The following is a 7,439-nucleotide window of genomic DNA, read 5'->3' as shown; positions in this document are numbered from 1 at the left end:
GAGAGTGGTCCAATGTATTTCATTGAACTACCCTCTGCTTATCAGAGACTTATATGTTTTGCTGACTGGCCATCTGATGGAATAACTGTAGAAAATGTCATTCATTATTACAACACTACACAGGGCTACAATAAAACTGGAAAAAATAAATTGATTTCCACTAGTTTTAGTGTAAGTAGAGATAGTATGAAGAGTAGGAGAAGGGAAAAACGCAAGCATACCATAAACAGCATAATTTCTCGCAAAAAGAGCATCTTTATGGAGGTTTCAATAGACTCTTGAGAGTTTCAGAGAACCTTTGTCATTTCACAGTTCAACCCCCCCAAGGACTTAATTATTTCAGATGCCTTACTTTGCGTCTTCTGGGTATCCACTCGGCTGACGAGCGTAAACACATTCCTAATGGCTCTATCACCACAGTGTGGTGAATGGAAATGCGATATATCCTCATTTTAATAAACTGCAATAATAAGATCAATATGCTCAATATACAAATGAATCAGAGGGTGAACCGTCATTATGATATCAGAGTAGTAATGAAGAGTCAAATCCATGTTTTGTTTCTTATCCGTTGGGTAAGGGTTGTTATTTGATACATAATTTAACGATTTGCGGCACAATTCATTTTTAAAAAGTACATAAGGAAAATGATGATTGGTGAGAGGCCCAGAAAATATTAATTAAAGCCTCTTAGTCATCGTACACTGTGTGTGATCTTGACAATCGTATGACCGTGATCTCGATACAGCTGCATGAACTCTGTTCACTCTCGAAATGCGACGGTTGGTTACAAAGGTGGCTGGCGCCCTCTAGCAGCTGCACCCCAGCACATCCATACTTTTCTGTCTGAACTCTGTCTGCTACCCTAAAAGTTAAAGTCTGTATTCATCCACAGTCCGTTTGTTTTGTCGGGGCTGAAATCGAATAAGGTTCAAGTGACTAAAACAGTCAGAACAAGAAGAATGATCTTCAACAGGCTATTTCAAATGGACGTTTCAGTGCTCATTTGCCTTCATGCATAGATACCCTGAGAAGTTAGCTCAAGGACATCGCAAAAGCCAACTAAGTAACAAAGTTCATGCCAAGAATGATCTGTACTAAAATATATTTTACTTAATTAATTGACAAACAAATACACGTGAACTTAACTTGATGAATTAGGGTATGGCTATTCTTTGAGATGGGCACTGGGGTAGATAGACTCGTTATAGTCTGCGTTATATTTGTCTCTGACCTCACCAAACAAGGCGGGGCTCTAAACAGGTGTGTTACACAGGTGTAAGGAGAGGAAATGCATGTCTTGAAAAACAAGTCAATTCTTCCCCTGTCGCTATCCAAAGGCATACCACCAAGAGTCAAAGCATGGCCTCGAACTGCGTGGGAACCTGCATACCGTTATTCGTTCTCGGTATAGTTTTCGACGTTGTTGGTTTGATAGTCTTACTAGTGGGAATTTTTGGAAATTTGCATCTGAACGGGAGATTTTATGGAGACTTTTTAATATACACCGGCTCAATCATCGTCTGTCTCAGTTTGATTTGGTGGATAATGTGGTACACAGGAAACATCAAAGACTTGTCTCAGGATTATGACAAGAGCAGTCTGGACAGTTTTGCACAATGGGTTGGAAAGTTTTCCGAAAGGCTTTCTAAGAGTGGAATTAAAACTTTGAAGGCAGGAGAGAAGTGTATTGGCAAGGAGTCGATGAACGGAACAGTGCACGCTTCAACAAAAATACGTTGGGAGAATTCAGTAGTCGTTGGATACGATAACGAAGGATATGAGCAAAGTCTAGACTCTCCAGTGGAGAAAACTGTGGAACTGGGTATTTTGAAGAATTCCGAAGAACTGTTGCAGATCAGTGTAGACGGGAAAGTTGAACTGTAGCCCTTACAGGTAATCGAAATTCAAGCATGTTAAAGTTGATTTCAGTCCATGTCTAAACACGTTTCCCATTTTACAGGGGACAGATTGTGTGCATTTGATGTCGTTTATATGAATGATGTTGCCATCAAGTATATCTAGACAGCTTATGACATTTTACATTTATCTTGCAGTTTGACCCTCTCACTGCCATTCAACAATTAAGCTACCTTTATCTTTTGGAAGAGGCTGCTGCTTTTTCACTTAGAGAGGCTGAAGTCTGTAAAACCTTAGACATGCCCTGCCACTTCAACTCAAATATATGATACAGTTTTTTTTTTGCTCTGTATTGAATGTTCAGTGGTTCTAAAGCATTTACATCTGATCTTTTGAGGTTGCCCTGAACAGTTTTGGAAAACGGGGCACGTTTTATTTTCCCATGATCTAAACATTCAGTATCTCAAACCATTTTGGTTTCCTTATTGGAAAAAATGAGCAAGCTATTTTTTAGACTCAATATGGCAGCATTGCTTTTAAATAGTCCTTTGCTATAAAGATGACATCCAACATGTTTCAATAAAAAACGTAACCATGGAAGGGGGATCTGTGGAGACACACATATGCTGAATGATTAATGATTATTGATCTAAAAAATGTAATTTAGGATGCTGGGTTCTAGAAAAGGAGATGTCACTATGCCCCTTTGTCTGTTCAACTGTCATGACTGGTAATCATATTGTCAACCGTGGGCCCAGCAGTAAGCAAACAATGCCCTGCAGGAGTTCCTGTAAGTCGCATAGAACACTTTCTGGCACGCTGTAGACTATGGTGGTGGATAGAGTAGCCACACCGTAAGTCAACAGTACAGTTGGCAAACTAGTGTTGTGCAATGTTTGCTCACTGCAATTAGTCTCTTTTGACCACACAAAACAGCTCTGATTTCAGATGAGTTAATCGTGCTCTCTGATAACTGTCAGCAGTTTAACCCAAGGAATTGTTTGTTTGTTTTCCAGGAGGTCACTGGCTGCCTTTCACATCAGCACTTACAAGACTGAACATGGCATTTTAATGTTCTTAATCTCTCTTTTTGGATGGGTCTTTGAAGAATCGCTGCTTTTATTCTGTGGATCAAGGGACGTTGCACATTTCAGCGGATATATGAACATTTCATTTGTAAATTGTAATTATTTCAATTATGTATTTTATGTATATTAAATAAAACAACTATATTTTTTAAATATCTTTTGTCCACATTTTCAATCACAGGTGTCTGAAAGTTTATGCATGTTGATTGAACATACCACTTTGTCAGTGGACTGTATAGAACATGCTCCGGGCAGTAATGCTCCTTCAGTCAGTTCTACCTCAAATTGTTTTGTTTGTTTTTTTATTTAATGCTTGACTTAAATTTTTTTTGAATTTCAAGCTAAACCCCTCTGCTCCAGGTCAGTTGTGTGGGTATTCCAAGTACGAGTTTCAAGTAGTTGCCATTCATACACGTTCCTTAGATAATCAAATGCTACGCTTCAAGTGACAACGTAGGACTGTATACAGTATAGTTATTTTACTTCCATTCCGTATGGTGGTATGTGTCAGGGCACTATTTGAATAGATACGCTGCATGTTTCTGTACCTAGTTAAAATGTGACTTCAGACTTGTTATATCCATCCATCACATTTCATATACAATGAAAATGTGTATATGAAATGTGTCATATACACATTAACACATGTCAGGATGTATATAACTAGGATTGTACCTAGTTAAAATGTTACTTCAGACTTGTCCATCCATCACATTTCCTATACCAAAGACGGAAGAGTGATTTAGAGTGAGTAAAGCGGATCTACTTGTGGTTCAGGCTTTTTGCTATGCGGAAGATATCAGTGGAGCTCAAGTATTACTGGAATGTATTCTTGTCTCTTAAGAGAACTCTCCTTTGGCTAGCCACTTGCAGTCTCAAGGCTGATAGGGACAGAGACACAAAGAGGACATCTTTTTCAGGCGTCATGGACTACAAAAAGTACTTTGGGCGCTGCATCTTCTTCTTCCTCCTGGCCGTGTTGTTCGATGCAGTGGGCGTCATCCTCTTCTTCCTCGGCATCTTCGCTCCCCTGAGTTTCTGGGACTTCTTTGTCCTCTCGGGCCCCATCGCCATCTTCGTCAGCCTTTTCTTCTGGATATTTTGGTACCTGGGGAATATCACGGTGCCGACAACAGAGTTTCTTCCGAAATGAAACGTGTGGGGAAAGTGAGTGTGTGCGTGTGCGTGTGCGTTTGTCTGGAACTGTGGATTTCATTGCTGCTGGTGTACCACACTGACAACAGATACAATGTGAACACTGGCAGACTTGAGGAACTCGCAACAGAACCCGGAAAATCAAAACAGGAATCTCACCAGTTGCCTCTCAGAGAAAAAAAAAGGTTTGCTAACCCTCACATTAACACTGTAGCAGCTCTCACGATTAAGTCTTTGTCTAAACTAGTAGTGTGATAGTGTAACAGAATACACATTTATTTTCATACATACAGTTCAACTGTTCTGATCAGTTAAGTATATACTGACATGACATTCAAAATCCTATTAGCTTTATATACACTGGAGCATACAACTATACTCATTTTATGAATACTGTCCTTTTCTGAAAACTGAGGGAGAGAAAAAGTAATCACAGTCTTCAAAGTTTAACAGAGAGTGTGTTTACTGTGAATGTGATTATGACTTCTCAAGGACCTTGGCGACGGGAAAGTTGACGTGCTACCACACCAACACAGAAGTTTACCAACATGAGAAACCTGTTCTTCTGGAAGTGTCACACCCTCCGAGGCTATGTATTATCTTACTGGGGCAGAGGAGATGAGAGATTTCCCAACCACCTCTCCCGTGACGACGCAGTTTTCTGTTTGCTACAGGACTACGTGGAAATGTTCGTTTTGCCACAAAAAGTTCCTCTTATTCCTTTAATTTCTTTGTTTAAGGAAATGTCCACCTGCTAAAGTTAAAACTAGTTCACCCTGTTAGACTGTTGATAGGTATGTGTGCGCTGATAATTGATCCCAGTTCTTTGAGAGTACCAGGACAGAACATAAGACTGACTTCAGAAGATTGAAAATATGCCATGGAGCCTACAAATTCTGCCTAACATCTCTATTGTGTTATTGTGCACTGATTTTTGGATGTGTTGGGAGTAAATGTAAGCTGATGTTTTTATATATTGTGACTAAATAAGTACTAAAATCAATTGTTTAGCCAAGTAGTAGTCATCAACGCTGCATGCTGTGTTGGGTTGAGCTATACAGATTAATTTATACGTATAGGTTGCTGGAGTGTTGTGGTTCATTTATGACATGAATTTATGATCTCCCCAACTGGGAATATATAAGCTCCATGCCCTACTTAGAGGCTTTTGTGCTATAGGATCAAAGGAGCATCCACTGTCGGGGGTCATTTTTGACAGTGCTGGAAGAGAAGCTTCATAGAAAAGTCAGACATTCATCACTTATTTATTGTGGCGGGTTGCGTGGCTTTGGGTAATCAAGCTGTGTTTGTGTCAAGTGACGCTTGTCATCTTAGCAAGCCAGTACATGCTCAGAAAACGGATCGGGTTGCTCCATTCACAACAAGCGTGTCGGAGCGAGGGGTTTGGGTTTCCAGCTCTTACACCTCCGCTTGGCCCACCTCCCTGGTTTGGCAGAAGAATTTGACACCGGCTTTACCTCACTGTTCACAGTGAGATAAAGTTTCCAGGACCAGGATTGTAGGATCTGATCAGCAGCGTCCTTTGGCCATCACAAAAGCTATTGTTCACAACTGACCAAACAATAGATATGAGCATAAAATCCATCAGTATGGGAACAAGTGAGTACATCCTCTCACAGGGGTGAGTTTGAAAGCAAGGGCATAACGAAGTGTGTCGAATAAGCCTGCACTAAACACCATGGGAGGGCCGACAACAAACTAGACCTTGTGGCAAATAAACACACTTGATGGGAATCCGCTCCCAGAAAGCCTCTTATGTCACTTCGGTCAGCGCAACAAAAAATAACCGCCGGTGACATTTAAAAAAAAAAAGCCATTTCAAGTGGGTGTGTGCTGAGCCCCTTTTCTGACACAATTTTACACACAGGAGGTTGCCGGGCAGAAGGGGTTGGGTGAAATATCTTTTCAAAAAACTAAAATACAGTTTTCATTCTATTTTCAAGACGGGTGAATTCTGAAGGTGGAGGTTAGAATGTCCTCTGTTATTCCATTCCAAGTTGCGAATGAAAAAGGACATTTTTTTAAGAAATACCTCACCTCAGTATTAACCATTGGCACCACTATGCTTGGTTATAAGGTATGTAGCAAGGTAACACAGTAGCAAGGTATCTAGCAGTCCGCTGTCATTAGTAAACCTATGTTTACAATATTAGCAGCATATCATTTTAAATGAGTCACTCAGACACTTTCCAGAGACTGATTAAATGTTCCCAGTGCCTGTTGTGTGGTTGTTTGAGTATTCATTATATCAGCCATTTGCTTTTGCTTCAATAGCAGGCGTGTGCAGCAGTTCAATGATTACATCACTTACCTGATGTTTGAGAGGGACTAATGATTGGTAATCTTAGCAAACATGACATATTTGTTCTTTATTCAAGAGCCTAAAGACAATGAGGAATCACATAACTCTTATAGTGGGTCTTTGTGTGTGACTTGATATCTTTACCTTATTGCACCGACAGACATGTGAAGAATAAAGCCTTTAAATGATATTTAAAGGCTTTATTCTTGCTTGCACAAGAAAAGATGTAAAGTGACCGAATCCTGTTAGCTCTATTTGCCTATTGTGATATTCCTATTGCCAATTATATATATATATATATATATTAGGTAAACAGTGTTTTGGAAATACTGCATCTGAACAGTGTTAAACATGAAGAGTTGTTAAAGTTAACTCCAATTTCTACGCCTTAAAGCAACACTATAAGACTTTTGTAGGTATGTTTTTATATGCAATTAGTTTTGCCATCATCTTCAAATTCATGGTGGTATACGGTCATGTGAAAATACATGTCGTTCCCACACGCCATCCAGGATATGCACTATATAGCTGTCGTTCCCACTAGCCATCCAGGATATGCACTATATAGCTGTGTTCCAGGCCGTAACTCCCCACGGAAATCTAAGAAAAGCTTTCACAGCACGTCATTGGCAACTATATCGCCAAGAGATATTGGTTAGCCTGTTTGCAAACTTTAATCAGTGCCAACTGGGCTGTTGGTGAGGTTGGCAAAGGTACCTGCACGCCCTTTAGGTAGGTAGCTCGCTAGTTTCAGAAACTATTTCAAAACTCATTACTGCTGCTTTAAGCTGGGCCAATGTTCTACTTGTAAGGATACTTACAAGGGGTCTTCATATATAAACCAGGCCTGTACTTTTAATGGGGCAGAAGGTGGGCATTTAAAATCATCTTTACCCCTGATTACAATTTTTATTCTTACACACACACACAGGGTGTATACCAAGGGTGAAAGCTGTTCAGAGAAGCCATTCATTTATTACACCTTTTTCCTTAGTAACGGCTATAAAAGGCGG

General features: G+C 40.0%; 1 long non-coding RNA gene across 1 annotated transcript; it reads left to right on the top strand.

Annotated features, from left to right (window-relative positions):
- The first annotated feature begins 1,100 nt into the window (after positions 1-1,100).
- On the top strand, positions 1,101-3,101 carry LOC116218792. The gene is made up of 2 exons (XR_004163038.2): positions 1,101-1,896; positions 2,877-3,101. It is a non-coding gene; the product is annotated as an uncharacterized LOC116218792 (long non-coding RNA).
- The last annotated feature ends 4,338 nt before the right edge of the window (positions 3,102-7,439 follow it).

The sequence above is a fragment of the Clupea harengus genome, chromosome 23, assembly GCF_900700415.2.
Source record: "Clupea harengus chromosome 23, Ch_v2.0.2, whole genome shotgun sequence".
Classification (NCBI taxonomy): Eukaryota; Metazoa; Chordata; class Actinopteri; order Clupeiformes; family Clupeidae; genus Clupea; species Clupea harengus.
Note: the sequence above shows the minus strand (reverse complement) of the source record. Positions and strands in the feature narration are given on the sequence as shown.